This window comes from Phyllostomus hastatus, unplaced genomic scaffold, assembly GCF_019186645.2.
Source record: "Phyllostomus hastatus isolate PE091 unplaced genomic scaffold, TTU_PhHast_1.1 phas_scaffold_1066, whole genome shotgun sequence".
Taxonomy (NCBI): domain Eukaryota; kingdom Metazoa; phylum Chordata; class Mammalia; order Chiroptera; family Phyllostomidae; genus Phyllostomus; species Phyllostomus hastatus.
The window spans coordinates 32816674-32838383 of NW_025334004.1; the positions used below are offsets into that span (position 1 = coordinate 32816674).

The window sequence follows — 21710 nt, forward strand, 5'->3', positions numbered from 1 at the left end:
GTCTGCAGAGGGGTCGCTGCGTGCAAATCTGTGGGCCCGAGTGCACGTGCACGCGTGCGAGAGAGAGGCTAGGGTCTGCGGTAACGTGGGTGCGGAGGTGCACACGTACACAGTGTGGACCTGTGGGTCGGAGTGCAGCTGCGCCCCTGTGCATAAGGGTGTGTGCGCAGTGCGCGTGTCCACACACCGGCTGGCTCAGAGAAATGGGCCTTAGTGGGCGAGCAGCGGGCTGAGGTGCGGGCTCGCGCCACTCCCACACCTGCATTCGCCGTGCGTCCGTGGGTGGGCCGCCTGCCACGTGACCTCTGCCGCACGCCCTGTCTGCAGCCCTGGCTGTGTCACAGGGCCCGCCAGGCTGCCCAGAGCTGATTGGCTTGGCACAGACATGTGACCAGAGACATCCAGCTTTTCTGCTGACCAGTGAATGACCTCTGGTGCAGAGAGCTGAGCGGAGGTCACAGGATTGCTCCCTTGGAAACGGCCGTCTAGATGTTCGTCACGTGGCTAGCGCTCTCTGTCCGCAGCTGCCGGCCTCCCTTCCCGTGGCCCGTGCGCTAGGTAGTGACGGTCTCCTTCCAATAAGGTCTCATTCACAGCTTCCTGGCGGATGCTTTTCGGGGGACACTGTGCGACCAAGCAAACGGGCAACAAGTAGGGTTTCAAGACTGGGCTCTTACGGTGTGCTGCCCGCAGGCGGGGCACACGGGTTGATGCAGCAAAGCCTGAGAGAGACGCATCCTAGGTAAGGGCCTTCAGGACGGGACACGGCGGGGTGGGCCTCAAGGCCCCTGTGCCCCGGCCACCTCCTCTCTGTCCTCGGGTTGGAGGGGTGGCAGTGCGTGCGGGCAGCACCGGCTTCCTGCCTCTGGGACCACCCCCCCCCACCGCCAGGACACTGCAGCCCCCGAGGGTACCCCCTGCAGGGGAACTGGAGTGTCCTCGGCCCAGAGGAGCGGTGAGTGGGGAGGCCCAGACCTTCGGGAGGTGACTCTGGGACAGGCAGGGGAGGCGGTGCTGAGGATGGCTGTCCGGCAAGGCGGAAGGCAGCAGGACACCGAGCGGGACGGCAGAGGGTTCCCGAGGTCAGAGGGGTCCGTGGGACACACATCCCGAGCTGGTCAGACGGAGTTCTCCGGCCCCCCTCCGCACACACCTCTCCGGGGTGGGGTTCGAGCCCCCGGGCAGCACGGGGTCTGGCCCTGATGTGATGCGGACGGCCGCCTGGCGTTCGCTGGGGAAATGCCCAACGTTTTCAACTGGACTCTCTTTCTGGGTACGACACTCACGCGAGTTCCCCCCACCCCACCCGGCGGGGGCGGTCACTGGTGCCACACGTGCACGCCGCAGCAGGTGACCGCAGCTTCAAGGCACCGCAGCGCTGCGCTCTGCGTCTGCCCCGCACTCACTCCAGCCGACACGGCCCCGGGAAGGAGGGGTGGCGGCGGGTGAGCGTGGTGCGGGGTGCCGGGGTGCGCCGGGGCAGCGGGGTGCGAGGAAGGGCAGCCCACACCCCCACACCGTCACGTTTGTCCCGGGACCATGTTCCCCGTGCGACCGGCCGCCCACGTCGACGCGGCTGAAGCAGAGATTTGAGGAGACGACGCTTACGTCAAGCGCGGTTTAATTCTTATCTGTTGCGTTTTTATTGCTTTCGTTAACGCTGGTTAGGGCCTCTGGATCGATCTCGTAGCCCACTAATAGTTCGTCTACTTGAAAAACAGGTGTTTCACAGTCGTCACCCAGACACGCACGGCCTTGGCAAACGTCCCCCGCTGTTAAATCCCGTACGGTGCCGGGTATAATGCGCGCTTTCGGGCCCACGTTTCTGAGGGAAAAATAAAGACGCGCACCGCACGGGGGTGTAGTGGTTACACCCCACAGGGGTAATAATCCCGGGTACAGTGCGCACAGAAACGTGGGCACCCGGTATACACGGCAGAATGCGGGGTATCTCTCAGGGCCGCGAGTTGTGCGTACGGGGGTATAATAGGAGGAAGTTTCCAGCATTTTGTTTTAAAATTACATGTGCCATTGGGCAGACCTCGCAGTGTGGTTGCTCTCCAATGGATGTTTTAGGGCAGCTCACAACCGATTCGAGGGCTGTCCCGGACCAGCGCTGGGCCGCCAAACAGCACCGGGGTGCACCGCGCCGTGCCGAACCCCTGCTTTCCCACACAGGCTGCCCTGGACCCCCAGGGAAGGGGGAAGCTCTCCCTGGCAGCGTGCTGACGGCGTGTGCCTCGGCACGGGCCTTTCATGTGTAACGTGACACCGAGTTTCGGTAAGTGTGGGCAATAACCCCGATGGACAAGGGGTCCACATGGAATATCGGTGTCAGCCAGTCCTCCCTTCCTTCCTCCCTTCCTTCCTTCTTTCCTTCCTTCCTTCCCTCCCTCCTTCCTTCCCTCCCTCTTTCCTTCCCTCCCTCCCTCCCTTCCTTCCTTCCTTCCCTCCTTCCTTCCCTCCCTTCCTTCCTCCCTCCCTCCTTCCTTCCTTCCCTCCTTCCTTCCTTCCCTCCTTCCTTCCCTCCCTCCTTCCTTCCCTCCCTCCCTCCCTTCCTTCCTTCCCTCCTTCCTTCCCTCCCTTCCTTCCTCCCTCCCTCCTTCCTTCCCTCCCTCCTTCCTTCCCTCCTTCCTTCCCTCCCTCCTTGCTTCCCTCCCTTCCTTCCTCCCTCCCTCCCTCCCTCCCTTCCTTCCTTCCCTCCCTCCTTCCTTCCCTCCCTCCCCTTCCTTCCTTCCTTCCCTCCCTCCTTCCTTCCCTCCCTCCTTCCCTCCCTCCTTCCTTCCCTCCTTCCTCCCTCCTTTCCTCCCATCCACCCATCCTTTCAGCCATCCATCCCTCCACCCATAATTATTTTTATTGAGAAAAATTTTAAGTATAAGGACAGATGGAAACGAGTGTGTGAGGGCCTCTCGCGGACCCACCGGTGAGACCCAACAGTGATTAGACGTTTGCCTTCCTTGGTGTGTTCTTCGCTGAAGCATTTAAAAGCGAATTCCAGATGTTGCCTCACTTTACTGTTATGCGGCACATCTCACTGTGAAACCCTAAGAGCCGCACGGAATCCCCCGGCTGTCTCAGGTCTGACGGGCGTCGGTCTGTGTGAATCCAGACTCGGGCGAGGCCCACGTGCGACATTTGGCGGTTAACCCCTGGGAGGAGCCTCTGAGCGTGAAGCACCCCCCTTCCCGGTTTACGCCAGGGCTCCGGGGCGGACACCAGCTCGGCCGCCTGCGAGCGGGGCTCCTCCTCCTGGTGTCCTCACCGCGTCACGTCACACCTTAAACTGTCCCCGCGTCTCCGGTCCCCTGGAGGCTAACTCCAAAGACTTGATTAGGTTTAGGTTCGATGTTTCTGGCAAAGGTCCTTCACAGTTTGCACATAGTGTGACCTCATGAGGCTTGTATTTAGTGTTGCGTGTTTTTTTTTTAATTGAAGGTATTTTTTTAAAGATTTTATTTATTTATTTTTAGAGAGGGAAGGGAGGGAGAGAGAGGGAGAGAAACATCCATGTGCGGTTGCTGGGGGCCGTGGCCTGCAACCCAGGCATGTGCCCTGACTGGGAATCGAACCTGCGACACTTTGGTTCGCAGCCCGCGCTCCATCCACTGAGCCACGCCAGCCAGGGCTTAGTGTCACGTTTTAATGATGCTGACACGAATGCCCATCCACCTTCCACCCCACGTCTCGTGGCCTAAGGCTTGTGTCCCGAGTCAGCCGCTCCCTCGGGGCTTGCAGCCCGGTGACCGTCCGTCCCATCACCCTGGTCCTCTCCGCGGGCAGAATTCTTCTACAAAGGTTTTACTCCACCAACCAGGGTTATTTGGCTCCTCGAAAACGTGGTCCACACAGGAGCCGTTATACACGGTGTCATCTTAATTGCTCGGAGTTTTTCTGCTTAGTGAACAGATTTACTGGACAGATTTACTGTGCGGACACTCGGGACGTGCGCCTGGCGGGGTCCCTCCCAGGGAGCCTGCCGTCCGCGGGCCCGGCTGCGTCTTCCGGGCTGACGCGAGGAGGCAGCGGCGAGCGGGCTGCCCCGGGGCCCACGGAGGCGCCTCCTCTCCCAGGAGGCTGTGCTGGCAGAGGCTCTGCTGACGTGGTCGGCACGGTTTGCCCCAGCGGGTTCCAGGGAACCGCGGTGACTGTCCTTGGCCCCTCCCTCTCCTTCAGGAAACTCCACGGAAGGCCTTGGCGGCTGCAGGAGGAAGGGTGTCCCAGGTACGCTCTGCCACGCTGGGTTTGGAGCATGGCGGAGAGGTGCGGGGCAGCTGTGCCCGGACGTGGGCAGGGAAGGGGACACCAGTGGATGTGAAGATTCTCCCAGGGGCTCCTGCGGGGTTCCGGGAAGAGGACTCTAATCCTGTTCATGGGGGGTCTTCCCTGCCCTCACGGACCACGCGTCCAGCTATCTGGGGGCTCTTCCCACCCCAGTCAGCCCCTCCCACCCGCTGCCAGGACTTGGGCGGCCTGCCAGTCTCCCCGGGACGTCCTTCCAATGTGTGGCACTGAGAACTGACCACTTAGCTCAGGAAAGGGGGTGGTGGCCGCAAAAGAGAAAACCATCTTGACCGTCAGTGGGTCCCAGCCTCCCGGCGCTCGTGTTTACGCGGCGTTGGGGAGCAGCAGTCTGGTGTTTCGGCATGCTTCCAAGGTGCATGCAGCACGACTGGAACAGGCTCGCCCGCAGAGACCCCCCAGAAGGACGGGGCTCGACCGGGTATTCTTTCCAACCCAGAGATAAAAGCAAACGAGAGAGCTTCCCCCCGCGAGCGTTCGACTGGTTAAACTGGAATAAAGGGTACAGGTCGCCGGTTCAACCCCACGTCCCGCTCACCGCGGGCTGTTGTGTCAGAAGCGGCCCGAGCAGGCGATCAATAACGCATGTGTTTACCAGCCGACGGTGCGACGGATCTGCCCGGCTGTTTGCAACATCACAGGGGCCGGGCGGAACGCAGCCCGCCTCCCTGGGCTCTGCTGCGTGTGCGTGCACACGTAGCCCGAGGATGGTCTGAGAGCGTACCTCCAAATATTCAATACTCTTCTGCCGGAATCGCAGGCTCCAGACATTTGATCAAGTGCGCGGGCCGAGGCAGCTACCCGGGGCCCACAAGGGTTGCGAGAAGCCTGTTGTGCCTGGTTATTACAGATCACACGTAACCGTGTGTAAAATCTCCCGCTGTTCGGAGAGCCTTGTACTAAGCAGGTTAATTAAACCTTAATTTGAATCTCCCAGCTTATGTGGGTCTGGCCTTAACATCATCCCACCTCATTCTCTGCCTGCGTGTGCATTCGTGCGGGAGGGCGCGAGGGGTAAGGTAAAGGCGTTTTCCACGCCTGAGCCATCGCGTCGGCGTAATCTAATTAGTAGGTTGTGAAACAGCTGACGAGGTCTGATCGACATGCCACCTTAGGAAAGCCAGTCTAGTTTAAAATATTATTTTTCGTTGCACAACACCAGCTGTATGGTGTATGATAACAATCCAGGCTGAAGTTAAACTAGCCGGCGTTGCTAGGAACCCCAGGCAACACCCGCAGTGTCCGGCTCGTCCGGCTCCGGCGGGGGCTCCGGGACCCCCGGCTTCTGGGGACAATGGCCAGCTTCAGTCTGGCTTTGGGGGCGTGAAACTAACTTTATGACTCACAACATCTGGATATTTGTCAACCCGCAAATGCTCGGCGAGGTACAATCGCGGCCTTCATCCCGGCCCCGTCGCCGCCTGAGAGCGTGCACTCACTCACTCACGTCCCCAGCCGCTCCCGGGGGCCGGCCGGGACCTTAACATCACCTTCCTCTTCACCTTTCCAGCTGCAGCTGCGGGTCAGTGCGCTGTCTCTGACGAGCCCTCTGGGAAACGCTCCGCCTCAGCCCAGGACGGGAAAAGGTGTGTGTGAGAATTCTCCAGGCCCGGCCACACACACACGTGTGCCCTCTGTGTCTTGCGAGCCGCCAGGCGGCCGGCAGCGCTTTCGTCCTGGGCTGAAGCAGGCACCAGGGCTCCAGTGTGGGTCCCTGTGTCACAGCAGGGCGGTCCCCTCTGCATGGGGGGAGAGGGGGGCTCTGCAGCCTGGCCACAGCTCGCGCACCTCGGGGCACCCTGGAAAAGCAGGAGTGGACGGAGCCACGCAAGCCCTTTGGAGACGGCGAGCAGCCAAGTGAGGGAGAAATAAAGACCAGAGCATCCGATGAGCCCCACAGCGCCGCTGGCGACATGTTGGGGGGCTGACTTTGAGAAAAGCGTGCACTTTGCGAGTGGAACTCCATTCTCAACTCACAACAGGAGGCCGCGCGAGAAAACGCCTGACACCCGACACTCAATAATCCGTGCTACAAACGCAGCGCCCTGCTAAAAGGCCCGCTCTCCGGGTGCCTTGGAGGAGAGGCGCAGTGGCCGCGGTAACCGGCCACCAGTGACCCGTGGGGACACACGCACCTGTAGGAGCCGGGGCCTCGGAAGGCAGTCCCAAAACACGGCTGCCGGCCCATGTCCCACTGAGAAGAGCACAGGACGGCCCCCCGAAGGGAAGAGGTGCAGCTTCCGCCAACGGGCCTCCTCCCCCAAGCAGGCGTTTTGGGTAGAGCCAGTCCCAGTCTTGGGGCCACAGTCCAGAAGCTCAGAAGCCAGAAGAGGGGGACCGTGAGGAGCAGGCACGCAGCGCCGAGGGGCAGGGCTCGTGGGCTGGTATGCCCTTGAACCAGGCATCACAGAGCTCGAACGGGTCTAGTGATGTTTGTGGAGTGGCCCCTGCCCGGTCCTGGCAGCCACGGGGAACGTGGAGGTCATTCTCCCAGCAGGGACACAGGGGCTTGGGAGGCAGAGGGTCCAGCTGCCCGTTGCCAGGTGGCAGAGCTTCTGGGCCGGCACCATCACTGTGAGCAGGGACTCTGAGGTCGGGCTCTCTGCGTTTGCACCCAGACTGCCACGTACCAGCTGTGTGGCCTCGGGCAAGTCACCTGACCTCCCTGGGTCTCCGTGCTCTCCTGGGGGAACCACAGAGGGCCCCCGTTCCCACCTCACAGGAGCAAACGCGATCGTATTTGGGAAATGCTGCCCAGGTCCCACGTAGGAAGGGCGATGAGAAGGTTGGCACTGATTCCTAGCCAAACCAGGCGGAGCCCTACTCGGCACCCTCAGGGCGGAGCGGCAGGCCGTGGCGAGGGGCGGCTCTGACCCCGTCCTTGGGGCCGTGCTGCTGGAGGTACGGCACGATCTTTGTGGGGTCTGTCTCCATTCGTGGCTGCCGCGTGGAGGGCTCCAGGTGGCCCGGCACTTGCTGTGGGTGCCGCTGGGGTGTTTTCGGAGCGCCCTCGGGGACCCGAGTTCGCCGGGCAGCACACCGGGCTTCCTCCTGCGTGGCCCCGGGCTGGCCGCGTTCCCTCCTGCGACGGCGGCTCCTTCGGGGCAGCCTGCCGGGCCTGCCTCCTTTACCCCCCACGGTGCCATGTTTCCAGTGCTTGTCACACAGTGGCTCGAGGTCTGCCACTTGGGCGGCCTGTGTGTCTAAAGCAGTGGTCCTCTGGGAAGCCAGCCCCAGCGCGGCGGGGTGGGGCGGAGGGTGCGGGCGGAGCAGCCGCGGGCCCGCTGCTTTCCTCTGCAGCAGGTCTGTGGGCGACTGTTTCACCCCACTTCCCCGGCTGTTTGGGGCCGGGAGGGCGCGGCGTTGTCATCTTTGTGATTCTGTTTGTTTCGGTTCTTTGGGCCAGTCCGGGGAAACGGTCTGCACTCCTTCCTGAGCAGCTAGAACGAACGTCTCCTCCTCCGCTGGCATCTCCGATGCCTGCCTGGGGGAGACAGAAGTCCCTGGCCCCGCAAGGAAGGAGTGGGAGACCCCCAGGCCCTGGGCGTTTGGGGCAGGGCAGTGTGGTGGTGTGGGGCTGCCCTGCGTCCTGCAGGGCAGCCAGCAGCGGCCGTGCCCGTGACCCACAAGGTGACCACAGTGCCCTCCAAGGGGTGCTCCCCGATAACTGCACTCTCTGCTGGCCAGGGAGGGGGCAGAGCCAAGGGCCTCCCCGCAGGTGCCCAGCGGAGAGAGCTGATTGGCCCCCATCACCCTGGCAAGTCCCGGCCCTCAGAGGGTGCTCCTCCCGGCTCCCGTGGGCCTGCGTGTCCGTGGGGGTGGCCTGCTGCTGGCGAGGGGAGGGGGCGTGAGGTGGTGCGGGTGTTGGTGGCAGGCCAAGGACAGGGGCCAGGACAGTGTGGCCTTCCCTCCGGAAGGGGCTGCCTCTCACTAGAGGGAAATGAAAATCCCCCTGTGCTCGTGGGGGCAGGGGCCGTGCACGAACTTGGGGCCGGGGCTGCGGGGCCTGCGGGGCAGCTCCCTGCCTGGGCGGCGGAGGCGGCAGGGTACGGCAAAGCCTGAGGGAGGGAACCCGGCTCCTCTGTAGGACACCCGGAGGGAGGGGCCTTTACCCGTCCCCTGCGCAGGCAGGCACCGCCCCGGCGGACACCGGCCTCTCTCTCCTTTGGAATTCCCTGGCCCTGCAGCTCACCCTCGGGTGCAGAACCCCCACAACGGTGCACTTCCAGCCCCGCCCACTGCCTCCCTCAGAGGCCCCCCCAGCACCCCAGCAGACGCAGTCCTGAAGGTCAATGACGCGGGCCAGGGAGTGGACCCCATGTCTGACGTGGAGGCGGCATGCAGTGTGGACACGTCTGATGGGGCCTCACAAGGTTTGTTTTACGGAAACTGAGAGGTCCCGCCGTGGTGTTAAATTCAGCCTCGGTCTGGCTCCCCGTCCCCGCCGGCGCCGGGGGGTTTGTGTGGGTCAAGTTAGAGTCCTTTCCCTCCGGAGCTCGGGGCTGGGGGGGGGCTGCCGTGGCCAGGGGCCCTTCCAGCGCACTGACTGTGATTAGACGTGTCTGAGTGTTTGCCACTCTTTGTCGGGTTCTTCCGACGCCCCGGGGACTGTGCCGGTCGAGTCCTGTGGTCCCACTTGGCTGAGCTTCATCATGCACACGCACGAAGGGGCCCGCCCCGGAGGGGACCCCTCCGGCCATGGGGAAGTGGAGGCCTGACAAGGGTGGCCGGCCTGACTGCCACCATCTCCGCTCAGTGCTGGGGCGGGGGGGTGGGGCTGGGACCCCCCCCTCCCTCGTGTGCGAACTAGACGGACTCGCCTGCCTTTCCCTTTTTCCTTCTTTTCTGGCCTTTATGGTTTTTGTTTTAGAGGCTAATGACCTGACTGAGAATACAGAAGGAGAATGAAAATGAAGGTCGTGTGGTATTGCAAACATCAGAGAGCGAGGCCTTTGCTGGCGCTCGGACGACCCATCTCCGGTGTCGGGGTGCAGCGGCAGGCCCGCCGGCTTCGCATCCTGCGGTCCGAACTTCCCCGGCGCATGGAGAGCGCCGTCATTTGAGAATACGACTAACGCGGCAGATTGTCGTGTGTCGCGAGGGGCTGTCCCAGTTCATTGAGACATCTGAAGACCATGTAGGGAGAAGCTGAGGGTGTCACCCACGAAATCTGACTCCCCAGGCGGCCTGGGCTGGACCAGGGAGTGAGGAGGCAAGCGTGTCCCGTGGTGCAGGTGCCGGTTGGTTACCACAGCGGCGTGGGCGGGCGTCTCCGAGGACAGGTCGGTGACAGAGGTGGAGCTGGGAGCCGTGGCAGGTGACGTGTGGCCACCCCACCACACAGGAAGGGACAGCCTGCCAGTTCTCGGGCGGAGAGATACGTAGGAACTTGCCAGAAACCTAAGTAGGTTTTAACGGAAACGTTTTCACGCGAGATAATTAATTCCATCCAAATTAAATGTTTGCTTCTTCTGATTAAAAACCTGACGGACGTGTCCCCACACAATTAGTTTGGACTCGCCACTTCTAAACTGTAATTAATGGCTCCAGAGCGCCTATGCTTGGAGGGCTTACCGAGAGCCTCAATGTGTAAAACACACTTTTCTTGACCGAAACCCGGGTCACTTCAGTCACCCACGCCTCTGCCCGCGGTTGCACGCGCCCCGTCTGTGCCGAAATCTAAACCGTCCGGAGGGAAATCCGTCGTCAGAGAGAGGGCGACGGGCGCCCGATGTCCCCAGGCCTGACGTGGACACCGTGGGGACGCGGGCAGGCGGAGGAGCGGGCGTCGAGAGCGGGGCTCCGGGTTTCGTTCCCGGAGACCGAGCTGCAGAACCGGAAAGCTCAGACGGGGCTCGTCCGCTTTGGGGAGTGGAGGGGGGTCTTCCGAGGGCTGGGAGGGGGGCCTGGCCGGGCTCACTCTGCCTGGCTTTATTAACTCATCCGTAATTAGCCCGTAGCTTCGATACAATTTAGCTGGTGCCATATGGGCTAATATAGCGCTGAACGGTACCCCCCGTGCAGGTGACAGGCTGTCACACTGAAGGCGGATTAGCATAAAACAAACAACAACACACCCTTAACGACAATGGTGCCATTTGCAACGCCAGAGTTATGGTTGTGTAAGCACTTCCATTAGAAACTCTTACTTTCAAAGATTTTATAAATTAGTCATTTAAAAAAAAAATCACTCTGGGCTGAAATAAACGCCAGCCAATCAGCTCTTTGCCAGGAAGGGTTATATGTTCAATGACACTCGGAAAAAGACATGTGGCGATCGCCCCAAGTTTTGGCTGCATGCTTTCTTCCCTCGGAGTCTCTGCATCCAGTACCAAGCGCGACACTGTGTCGAGTGGCAGAGACCAAGAGTTAGTGAAGCAGGAAGAGGGGAAACGCATCCTGCAGGTGGGACTCACCTGGCTGTGCAGGTGTTGTCGCGTCGGCGCGGACTCGGCGCTGTGCATGTGTGTCGGCCGGAGCGGAATGTCACCTTAAGGGACGGGGCACGAGCATCCTTTCACGGATTGGGCGTCAGCCTCAGGTCGCTGGGGACGCCGGGGCCCCATCCCAGGGAGGCGGCTAAGAGGGAGAAGGACCTTGCTCTGTGTGCGTGCGTCCCCTCCCTAACGTGGGCCCCCCACCAGGCAGCGGTGAGGCCTCTGACAGTGTTTGTGCTTCACCTCCCCACTCCCCGCCCCCGGCCCCGGTTCAGGGGCCAAACCTGCAGAGCTGCTGAGTGTCTTGTGCGCGTCCCCGGGCGCTCAGGGCCAGCTGGCTGGGCCTTGCTGGGTCTGGCTCGTGCGCTGGTAACAATGGCCACAGTGCCTTTGATTCTCGCTGGAGACCAATTCGGCCACACCCCACACCCCCAAGACCACGCTGGGCTGAGGCCCTTCTACAGGTGAAACCGGCCCAGAGCCGCCCTAGTTCCCGAGCAGCCTCGTCCTGTGCTGTTCAGCTGGACCATTGGCTTCCCTTCCCCATGGCTGAGAAGCATTTTGATTCTCCTTTCTTTCCATCCTGCCCAGAGCATCCCAGGTGCCCTGTGAGAGCCCCCTGGAGCCCACGAAAGCCTCGAAGGCCGGCGGCTGACCGGCTCTGCGCCCCCCACGGGGGCAGTTGACCGAATGAGGGAACGGGGAGGCTGGGGCTGGTCCGGCAGGCGCAGAGCTGTTGCAAAGGGCTCGGGGGCTCGGGGGCTCGGTCTCGGCTGGCGCCCCCAACACATGAGCAGCTGGGGTTCCAGCAACTGCCAGCTTGGGCCACCCAAATAATTTCCCCTTGGGAAACAGGCAGAATCTCTCCCGACCTCGGCGGTACGCTCCGCATCAGCAAAGCTGGCTGAGAGGTCACAGCCAGGAGCGGGGACTGGCTGGCGTCTGGAAGGGGCCAGTTGGGGACAGTATCAGATTTGTGGGGTCTGGACATTTCCATCCAGCTCACACGTAGTCCGTCTGTCTCAGAAGCAAGGGGGGCAGCTGTGGAGGGGGGCTCAGACATCTCCCCTCCATGCACCCACCTTGCAGAAAGACCCCAAATCTTCAACACTGGAGGTCCGCCACTGGGCCATGCTTCTCTCCTCCTCAGGGCCTGGGTGGGAAGGGAGCCACTCCTCGGGCAGTGGGCACAGGAAAGTCATCCGCTGCCTTTGATGCAAACCCCGCTGTGCCTGGTGAGGGCGCCCTGCTGCTCCCACCCCCTGTCCCCCTCCGAGCAGGCTACGCCTGGGGGAGGCATCTCCGCTGGGGCCCGCCCAGCCCTGCTCTGCTCGGGGACGCATATCTGTTCACTTTTAATAACGCTCAAGTCGTGACACAAGACGGGAAGTAGGGTTTCTTTATTAAAACGGCTTTATTAAGTCTGTTTTTCACCAGCGCGCGCCGGCGCCGGGTGTGTGGGCGCGATCCCTCCGCCGCTCCCTCCGCGGCGGGGCGGAGCTCGGGGTCGCCCAGCGAGTTCTGCGGCCTTTTCCTCCGAGAGGCGGCCCTGCGGGGTTGCATCACTGCAACCAAACGGTTTGTGCAGTGCAGACAGGGGCTACGTTTTCCGACCTCGCGTTGGCCGTTTGTTTGTGGGACTCTCCGGTTCTCCAGGGGTGCGGTGCCAAGTGCCCTGCCATTTCCTGGGCAGCAGCGGACAGCGCGCTCTTTTCAAAGTGCCAGCGCTCGGAGCATCTGTCGTGGCGAGGTAGGAGGATCGAGTGTCGCCTAGGGCCCCCGTTTTGTTTTCCCCGTTGCTGACCGAGCTGGAGCGTGCGTGCCGTTGGCGTGCGGGGCGACCGGGGTCCGGCCGTCGCGCCAGCGTGGGCGCTCTTGCGTTCCCTTTCGCTGAGGATTGTAAAATCAACCTTGGCCCCTTTTCATCAATGTTGCAGAAGTGCTCGGTGCATCGGGAGAGCGTAGCCCGTCACGTCTGCTGAACTCCGTCGTCATTGAAAGAGCGGCACTGCTGCAGGGTCAGGGCCGAGGCCCGGAAAAGGCCGTGTTGCCCAAGCAAGACCCTTCTCAGCTACCCGGGCAGCGGCCCCACACTCAGCGGGGCGGCGGGACAACGCGCCCCCCCCCCATTGCCCCGCCCCAGAAGGAGTGCGTGCCGGCGCGCACACTCGCAGCCCTCGCGCGGCCCTCGCGGCTCCAGAGTCTCTGGAAATCCCCGCTGATTAGATAGCATCTCCAAAGGAATGCTTTTAGCTGCCTCGCACTTCCTCTGCAGGGAGAGTATGAACAATAACAAAACGCAGGCCGAGGCGGCCCAGACAGGAGGATCTCCTTCTGGCAAAAATGTCACCGCCCAGAGACCCGGAGCCGGAGCCATCTGGGGAGTGTCCGGGAGGCAGCAGAGCGCGCCGCCCTGCGCTCCGCCTAAGCTCCTGGCTGCTTTTGATTTTGGAAATGATGCAAACCAGAGGGTGGCGGGGGCGGGCGTCTTGGCTCCGAGCAGACCTTTCAGGGTCTGTCTCCTGAGGCTCCCCACCTCTCCCAGTCACCCCGTGTTGCGGGCGCCCAGCGCGGAGGCCTCGGCTGACCCGGCCCTGGAGGTGCCGACCCGGTTAGGGATACTGGGGCGACCTGCCGCTCGGCCCCCCGCGGGGTTCAGCTACTGATAGGATTCAGGGGGCACCGGCCTGGAGCTCCTCCCATGATGCTCGGCTGCGAGAGGGGCTCCTGCCTGGCATTTAGATCCTGTGTGGGCGTCACCCCAAATACTGACCTTTCTGTAAAAACGGAAGAAGTGGTAAAACCCCTGTCATCAAATTTCAAGCTTTATTTTCGAGGAATTGCTTCACACGATTGCTTTTAGCGAGGCTTCATTTCAGCGTTGAATGGAAATTCCGTCACGTGACCCAGAAACACATCATAAAATGAGGCCACCTGTAGGTTCGCGGTGGGTCCCCCTGTCCAGGAGAGGGGGGTGAGACGTGGTCACCCCGCTGCAGAGGCTGGGGCTCCCCTTTCGGGGCCCCAGCGAGGTCCTTGGACACGCGTGGGAATGGCCACGGAAGCGGAACAGCAGGCCGTCTGCGGGTCCTCGAGTCTGAGTGTCGCGGCTGCAGAGGAACCGACCGCTCTGCCCCGCAGCCCTCTGGCTGGCGCCCAGCGTCCCTCCCCGCACCCTGGCGCCTTTGGCTTTTGGGTGCCAGCCGGGCAAAGAGCCCGCAATGGGAGCACCCCCCAGATCAGCCCGGGGCCCTGCCCCAACCCCACTCTGCCCCCCTCCACCCAGCCAAGAGAGTGGGCCGGGGGAGCAGGGGGCCTCCTCCTCCCGTCGAAGAACCTCGAAGCCGCGTCTCAGGAAGTGATAATCCCCAGACAGCGATGCCTCCCAGCCAAAGCCAAAGACCCTGCAGGTGAGCGGTGCCTGGTGGCCCCATCACCAGAGACCACTTGCCCGGGTCATCAGACTGTCCCCGAACGGTGAGTGGCCAATGACTCAGTGTTTGGCTGACCTACTTGTGGACGCCAGCCTGCCCGGGAGAGCCATTTTCTCTGCAGGCTGCCCCCGTCACTAGTGTCACCTTCCCAGAGACTTCTCTTCCGGAGCAGCTCGGGCCCTCCCTCCCCCGTGCAGGGGGCAGGGCCACTGCAGCAGTCGGCCACGCCCCCACCAGACCCCACCCCATGGGGGCCCGCGGCTGCGTAACCCTTGCGATTAGAACCATGCACAGAGGCTGCGGCCTCTGCCGCCTTCTGTGTGCAGGTTGCCCTGATTCCCGCAGAGAAATGACTTGCATCACAGCCCCTGGGGCTGAGAAGAACCTTCCGGAAGATTTCATCCATTCATTTGGAAGAGAAAAAGACTGAGGCACAGAGAAGGGAAAACTTCCCACAGTCAGGGAAGCAGGAGTGGCCAAGGTTCACGAGAGCCCAGGGTGACCCAGGGCTCGGGCCCAACGCCTGCCGTTGGGGCATCGTGTGGTGGGGGCAGCAGCTTCCTGATATCCTGTCTTTCAGGGCCCTGGGACAGCCACCCCTGGGGACAGTCCCGATCCGGTTCCAGGCCGCAGCAGTGCAGCGAGTGTCCCAGTGGAGGGAGTGCTCGGATGCCCCGGTTTCCCTGTGCGTGAAAACACCGTTCGCGCCGTACGAAGTCCACTAACCACACGGTAGCACTACGTCCCACAGAAAACCCACGTACGCACCTTAACTGAAAAAATACTTCGTTGCTTCAGAGTGCTGCCTCTCTCCCTTGAGCAAGCAGGAGCATTCCTTTGGATGTTGGAGATGTTGCCTGAGTTTGTTGAAATCACAACAAAGTGAGGCGCAGGCGTGGGCCTTCCCGCCTTCATTCCGCCCTGGAGGGGCGCCCAGCCGGGCGACGTGGCCCCTCTACCGGGGCCTCCAGAGTGGCGTCCCCCCGGGGGGCTAAGTCGAGAAGCCCGGGCCTGGTGCGTTATTACTTGTGTCCGAGTTTCGGCCTCGCCGCTCCGCTCTCCCGTGCAATTTTACACGCGTGAATCCCCCACCCCCAAACCCTCCCCTGGGCCCCGAGCTGTGGCGTCTCACCCCGGCATTCCTCCTCCCAGACGACTCCCACGCTCTACTCCCTTCCCCGCCGCTCCGCCGAGAGGGCCCTCCCCGCCGTCCTGGCGGCGAGGGGCAGCCTCTTCTCTGCCACGAACTGAAAACGGTGACTTGTTTCTGGAAAGAATTCCTAACTGTTCACAAAAGAGACTCCGGCCAGTCCTCCAACGTGGGTTCCTTTTTGTTTCTACAGAGTAGAAATGGCGTTCAGTTTCTATCCTCTTCTTTAAAGATTTTTTTATTGGGAGAGGGGATGGGAGGAAGAGAGGGAGAGGAAACATCAGTGTGTGTTAGAATATGGAAAAGAAGCAACCACCCTCTGCGTGGTGCAGGCATGCCTTAGTTCACGGTCGCCAAGCAGGAAGGGGGAGCCAGCCTGAGCTCTGAGCCCCGCCGGACCCTCCCCGAGGACACCGGGTCACCCTTATCCCCTGGGGCCCTGTGGCCAGGGCCAGAGCGCACGGTCTTCCCTCTGGCTGACGGGGCCACGCAGGCGTCCCCTCCTTCCTGGCAGCAGCAAAGCCTCACCCAGGTGACACGTCTCCCCAGGGGCTGGCAGCACCAGGGGCCCCTGACGGGAAGTGGGTGCTCCCAGTCGGGCCTCTGGCACCCAAAGGCTATGACACCGAGCCTCCAGGAGCACGTCCCGTGGGCGAGTCTTAGGGTTCCGGAAGTTTCTGGTGTGGCAGTGCCCGAGGCTCACCGGCGGAGAGAAAACGGGTTTTGAGAGTGGAAGGGGAGACACGCCAGGCGGGCAGAGCCCAGGAAGGGCGCTGGACGGAAGAGAAGGACGGAGAAGCCTGCCCCGTGGGTGGTCCCCCGGGCAGCCGCAGGCGTGGGGAAGCCACTGGGCTCCCCGCCGTCCCACCTGCATCCCCAGCTGCCACCGGCCTGGGGCCCCGAGACTTAGTCCTCATGGACCCCCTGCAGGCACAGGGGGCTCCGGTCGCCAGGCCTGCCCTGCCTCCGCACCCGGATTGGACAGAGTGTCCCTGCCTTTCACTGGGTCCTGCTGTGTCCGTGACCGTCTGCTGGGGGGCTCCAGCTTCCAGGGCCAGTTCTTTTCTTTTAAAAGATTTTACGTATTTATTTTTAGAGAGAGGAGAAGGGAGGGAGAAAGAGAGGGAGAGAAACATCCATGTGTGGTTGCCTCTTGCGCGCCCCCTACTGGGGACCTGGCCTGCAACCCAGGCACGTGCCCTGACTGGGAATCGAACCAGCGACCCTTTGGCTGGCAGGCCGGCACTCAATCCGCTGAGCCACGCCAGCCAGGGCCCCAGAGCCAGGTCTTCATTCACTCACTCAACAAGAGTTACTGTGACGACCCACAGAGGATCAGCTGTGGGGTGCACGGCGTTCCCAGCCGTGCCTGTTCCCGCTCCCGTTTCTCACCAGCGAAGGACATGACAAGAGTGAAGGCCCCGGAAGTCGAGGGGCGAAGATGAATGGGAAGCCCTGGGCGCAGGGCCTGCCAGCAACCGCTCCTCAGCGTCCACGAGAGATGAGCTGACTGCTGAACTGCACTTCGAAGGTCAAGTAGACCTGGGGGCTGCAGGGGGCCGGTCAGAGCTGCAGGCGGCTGCTGGTGGTGGTCCCACCACGGCCAGGGTGCTGCCGGCGGAGAGCTCCACTCGGAGCTGCCTGGAGGTGTGAGGGCAAGCCCCACACCTCCCGAGGGTCCGTCTGAGACCCAGCCTCTGAGCACGGCTGCTCCCTCCTCGCCCTTCAGTCTGCAGGTGAACCGGTGGTCGGGGGGAGCCCTGGCCCCGCCTCCTCCGACAGGGAGGAAGCGGTCAAGTCCAGGAGGGGCCTTTGGACGACCAAGCGGAAGGGCTTTAGCGCGTGGTCCGGGCGGCTGTTCCCGTGCTGCTGCTCCGTCAGCAACGTTGTTTCTTTCTGGCCTGCACTCAGCCTGGGAAGCTGGTCCGACACCTTGTTTCCTGCGGTGTCTGACGCCGCTCAGGCCGGCGGGCGGGCGGCGGGGCTGCCTGGGCTGGGTAGGCAGGGACCTCGGAGACAGCAACCCCGTGCTTCCCGAGTCTTAGCTGCACCATGCACACATGTAGGGGCTTGCTGTGTTGATGTATGCATATGTGTGGACACGGTGATCATATACGTGCGTGCATAGAGGTACCTTGAGGTGTGTATCAACTATTAGGTCATTGAAATGTACGAAATGTTTGGTTATAGAGATCACCTGTGGGCACATGGAATGTTTCGTTTTTCTGTGTTTCTCTTTTCTTTCCTCAGAATGTTCTATAAAAGTAGAAGAAAAATAGCAGGTCACCTCTGTGCCTTTGGCAACGGGAAACTTTCCAAGGTGCGCTAAAAATAAGTGACAGATGAGGACCGGTTCTGGGTCCCGGTGAGAGGCCCGGACTGGGTCGGAGTGGCCTGCCCCTCGTTGGAGAGGGCAGGCGGCGGTGGCCGGGGGTCAGGGAAACCGGGACGCGGCTTCATCCCCACGGGCCAGGAGTCCAGGCGTGCAGTGAGTGTGTGCGTGCGTGCTCTCTCTCTCCCTGGCTTTGCTCTCACCTGTGAACTGAGGGGTCTGGGAGCCACCTGCGTGCCAAGAGCATCCTCTCTCTGAGGGGCCTGTTTCCGGTCGCAGAAGACGGCGGCCATCTGGGGGTGCCCAGGCACGGTGGACCGAGGGGCACCCGGTGGCAGAGCCAAGACCCAGTCATCAGCCAGGTGGTAGCTCACAACCCCCAGGTCTAGGGCGAGAAAAGGGACACAGGGATGGGAAGTTGGGAGGCCCAGCCGGAAGGGGGAGGGGGTACGCCCGCCCATCATGTGCCAACGGTGGGGTCGGGGGGCCCTCCTTCCCCCAACTGCGGGCTGGGAGGTCCCGAGGCAAACCTCTCTTAACAAACGGCTTCCGAAGCTGCTCTCAATCACCTACCTGCTCCGAGACCCCCGCCGCCGGCATTTTTCATCGGCTCCCATCCCTGTAGGCTTTCCCTCCGAGTCAGTCCGTGCCATTTGTCATCGCTCAGAGGTGCTTTCAGGCCCCGAACAACCGTTTTTCACTCCAGCCAACGGGGATCGGCCTCCATCAATTGTTTAACCGCAATCAGGCGCGTTCATAAACAATGCAAATAGATTTAGTGTGAGCCGTTCCGAGGCAAGTGCCCGCCACCGGGGGGACTCGGGACTCAGGACGCGGGATGGGAGCCCCTGCCCTCGTGGTGCTTTCTGGGGCCGTGAGTGGGTAGGGGTTGCTGCGTCCTCTTGATTTTGCTGTGGCCAGAGGGGTCCCTAGTTTCCTAGGGATCTAGGTTAGCTCCCGGGTGGTAAAAATCAGGATCGATCTTCTCTCGAGTCAGAGACTCCCCCTCACGCCCAGCCTGGCCTTTCCCCCGCTGGCCTCCGGTTTCTCTAAAAACAGTGACCGGTGCTCCGTGGAATGTGTTTGCTAGGGACTGATATGCGATGTACGCGGCCGGCTCAACTTCGTCAGTTTCCTTGTGGCGATGTCACGTGACGTCTCCAGGTGGACGAAACTGCTTCTGGGCCCTCCCGGGTCTGCGAGTTCCCTCTCCCCCGTGGAACGAAGGCGCTGCTGGTTAGGAGTGCGTGGTGCTGGGTGCCTTCTTCCCTTCGCCACGTGGGCACTCGAGGGGCACCTCGATGGGGCGGCCCCCACCGACGACGCTGTTCTCAGCGCCAGGGAGCCATCGATGAGGAAGATGGAGGTTGGTCCCGCCGTCAGCGGGTGCTGACTCGTTGGTGGGGTGGGGGAGGTGAGACGAGACCACTGCGAGAACCAGGGAGGCGTGGCGTGTGCAGGGGGTGGGAGGTCAGAGCGCAAACAGGAATGACCAGAACAGCGTGGTGGCCTTGGCGGGGGTCCCGTGCTGGCTCCCGGAGCTAAGACAGGGACCCGCTGGCCCGTCTTTGGTCTTGGCCACAGCAGGAGTGCCGGGCACGCGCTGGCCTATCTCCCGCCCTGGCTGCCTACCTCCTGTGCTCCCTTCACCTGGGCCGTGCTTACTGCTCTGCCCCTGCGCCCACCCCCGCCCCTCTCTGCCCTGGCACTCTGCCCCTGCGCCCACCCCCGCCCCTCTCTGCCCTGGCACCGGGCTCTCCTTCCTCATCCGCTGTCCGGCCCCTGGACGCCCCTGAGGCCCCCTGCCGCCCCCCCCCGCCCCCATGGCCATCCTCAGCTCCTTGACCAATTGCATGTTAGCTGCTCCTTTGCCCGAGAAGCAGAGCGAATTCCATGCGGTGCTGTGTACATCTGTGAGGAGAACATTTTATTTCCACTGAAGCAGAGGCCTGGAAATTGAAATGAAACAGTGGAAACATCCGAAATAATTGGTTTTGGAGATCTATGTATTCTCAGCAACCCGACACTTGAACTGTTTTTGTTAAAACACACATCTAATCTCGGTAAGCACCTTCACGGTGGGCACCGCGGCCGGCCTCCGCGGGCAGATTTTCACGGGCTGAGTGTGAAAACGACGGGCACGCTTGCCTTTGTGCAGAGAGAGACACATTTTCCTCGGGCTCCGGTCAGCGGCGAGCAATGCATTATTTAAGATGTGTTGCTACATTTTTGTCAACACTTTAAAACCAGATTGGAGAGTGTATCTCGATGGCGAATCTATTCCGTCTGACCCGTGTTTCTGGGCCACTCTTCGTGACACTTCCCGGTTTCCTCCGCGCTCCTCCGGGCGGGCGGGCGGGCGGGCTCCTGCCTCCCCACAATCCTCCACTGCCCCGCCCGCCCCCCGGCTTCACGCCCCATGAATCCCGGGCTCCCTGCCAGCCATTACAGCCTCCTCCCTCCTCCCCTGCAGCCCCAGCGCCTCCCCCTTCCTCTGACCTCTCAGGCGGCTCCTGGCTCCCCTCCAGGACCCCCTACCTTCGGCTGTTAGAGTTTTCGGAGCACAGCAGCTGCGGCCGCCTCTCCCTGGGCCCTGGCGCTGGCTGGCTGGAAACCGCATACGCTCCAGCTTGCAATGCACCGGGGTGGGGGTGGGGGTGGGGGGCAGCTCCGGAGCACACGTGAGCTGGGAGCCCTGCGACCAGGGCGAGGGGTCCAGGGCCCAGCTGTCCCCAGGCCCAGGGAGAAGTCGTCCTTAAGGACGAAGCCTGCCCTGGGGGCCTGCTCACCAAGGTCAACACGGCTGCCAAGACCGAGGCCCCTGGCAAGTTCGGCTGTAGACCAGCTGCATCTCAGGTCGGCGTTGTCCCGTCTGGTTAACCTGGCCACGTCGTGACCTTGGAGGAGAAGGCGCACCCCGCACGCTCTGCTCCGGGGGAAGGCCGCTCACAGCCGGGTCTGACGACCGGCCGATTGCCTTCAGACTGTGGTGGCGGAGGGCGGACAGCAGGCGGGATGGGACAGGGTCACCAGAGATGTCCCTGCACCGTCGCTCCTCTGTCGTTTGTCGTTTAAAAGATAAGGAACCCGAGAGCACACCGCCGTCGGCCTGTGGCAATAACGGAGCCGTCCGGCTATCGCCATGCCACAAGGCAGCTAGGTGCACTCCAGACCTTTTCACGGGGCGCCCGGGCAGGCCCGGCCCGAGCCCCGGAAGCCTGCGGGTTCTGTGGGGCCTGGACCGATTAGGGACCACCCTCCCGAAATGAAACCCCGTGGCTGGTCCCTCCCCGCACAGGGTACTGTTGTCGGGGGCAGGGAGCCTCCAACTTTGCTTCTGGCTTCAATGCTGTAATTCTTCTCGGCTACTTGTTTTGTTTGTTTGTTTGTTTTTCTAATAGAGAAGAGGAGTAGCAGGGACCGAGTAATCTGATTCTCACGGAGATAGAAGCAGGGACAAGGAGCCTGTGTTTCCCTCCCCAAAGCCGCGGAAGGCCGAGCCGCAGAGATGCGTCCTTGTCCGGCCTCGTTTCCACGGCCGGCTGTCCGAGTCCCGCCCCGCGCAGAGAAACGCAGCGTTTCCTAGCCAAGGCGTGCAGGCAGAACCCTGGACACCCAGGTCCCGGGGCAGCAGAGGCCCTGCACCCACCTGCTGGTCCCTCTCCCGGCACCTGTGCTCGCGGGTGCCAGGACACGCCCAGACCGGCCCCCTCTCCTGCGGGCTGAGACACTGCCTGAGTGTCCCCTCCGAATGCGGTGGGTGGACCTGCCCATTCACAAACACCGACTTCCGCCACGTGCGGGAACAGGGACGCTTCCTCGGACCACCAAGTCCAGCCGGAGACGGCCGAGAGCTGCCGGCCTGGCCCCGGCGGCGGGTTCCGAGCCCAGTGTGATTCAGGGCAGCTCATTCTTCTCTCTTAAGGGGAGAGCAACTTAAAGCCGGAAGGACCCCCCTCCTCCCCCGAGACACAGGCGAAAAAGAAGTTTTATAAATTGAGAAGCTGGCTTTTCTGGGGCCTTCTCGCTCGTTCGCGTGCTGGTGAAGGAGGCAG

The 21710-nt window shown here is 62.3% G+C and overlaps 1 long non-coding RNA gene across 1 annotated transcript in view; it reads left to right on the forward strand.

Annotated features, from left to right (window-relative positions):
* The first annotated feature begins 626 nt into the window (after nucleotides 1–626).
* Nucleotides 627–21710, forward strand: part of LOC123828979 — a 44134-nt gene continuing 23050 nt past the window's right edge. The window contains exon 1 of the long non-coding RNA XR_006787533.1: nucleotides 627–742. This is a non-coding gene — a long non-coding RNA (uncharacterized LOC123828979). The remainder of the gene's footprint in view (nucleotides 743–21710) is intronic.